This window comes from Orycteropus afer, unplaced genomic scaffold (genome assembly GCF_000298275.1).
Source record: "Orycteropus afer afer isolate SDZICR_OR568_19922 unplaced genomic scaffold, OryAfe1.0 scaffold00126, whole genome shotgun sequence".
Lineage (NCBI taxonomy): Eukaryota > Metazoa > Chordata > Mammalia > Tubulidentata > Orycteropodidae > Orycteropus > Orycteropus afer.
The window spans coordinates 3,933,193-3,934,014 of NW_006921713.1; the positions used below are offsets into that span (position 1 = coordinate 3,933,193).

The 822-nt window shown below is 39.4% G+C and overlaps 1 pseudogene; it reads right to left on the reverse strand.

Annotated features, from left to right (window-relative positions):
- The window catches only part of LOC122150349, a 15,807-nt pseudogene extending 15,234 nt beyond the window's left edge, over window positions 1-573 (reverse strand).
- Window positions 574-822: the final 249 nt, after the last annotated feature.

The following is an 822-nucleotide window of genomic DNA, read 5'->3' on the forward strand; positions in this document are numbered from 1 at the left end:
AAAAAATAAAATTAACGTATTCTGCTGCTGTTTCAAAATTCCAAGGTTAGTTTTTGCATGTCCTTCCTCCCTATCCTCAGTTTGTAAGGAACTAAAACATAACATCTAGTGAACAGGAAATATTTCACTACACCTCAAATACAGAACACATATGAAGCAGAGGAATGTTGACTTTTTAAATAGAAACAGATTTAAAAAAAAAAAAAATACAGAACTCCTTCAGTTCTTCACTAGTCTTAGAAAAACTTTGCAAAATACTGCTTTGCATTCCTTGTCCAATCACTGCCCCAGCATTCCTGATCTGAAGCAGAATGAGCAGCTCAACCATAGCATCAGTGTTCTTGTTATTGTTACTAGGTGCCGTTGTCTCCAACTCATAGCGACCCTATGCACAGCAGAAGGAAACACTGCCCCGTCTTGTGCCAGCCTCCTGATCTTTGCTATACCCAAGCCATCAGTGTTCTTAGATTTCTTAAATGCTTGTTTCTTTTCCATATCTTCTGCAGGGCGTTTGCCAAATTCGCCAATGGTTGCTGTGTTGGGCAAAGTTTCTGCTGGCTGTTCCATTTCCATTTTCTTGTATTAAATGAACACATCAACCCGTGATTTTATATCCTTTGTAAAAAGTAAAATTAAGAGATTTGTTGAAAGTCCAGAGATGGTACAGACCTTGAAAACATCTGTATTCAGTCTTCACTGGATAATGAGAAAGAGAGCATTCTTGTACAGTTGAAGCAGAGAGTTGTTGCTGCTGTTGTCAGGTGCCGTCGAGTCATTTCTGACTCATAGTGACCCCATGCACAGCAGAATGAAACACTGCCC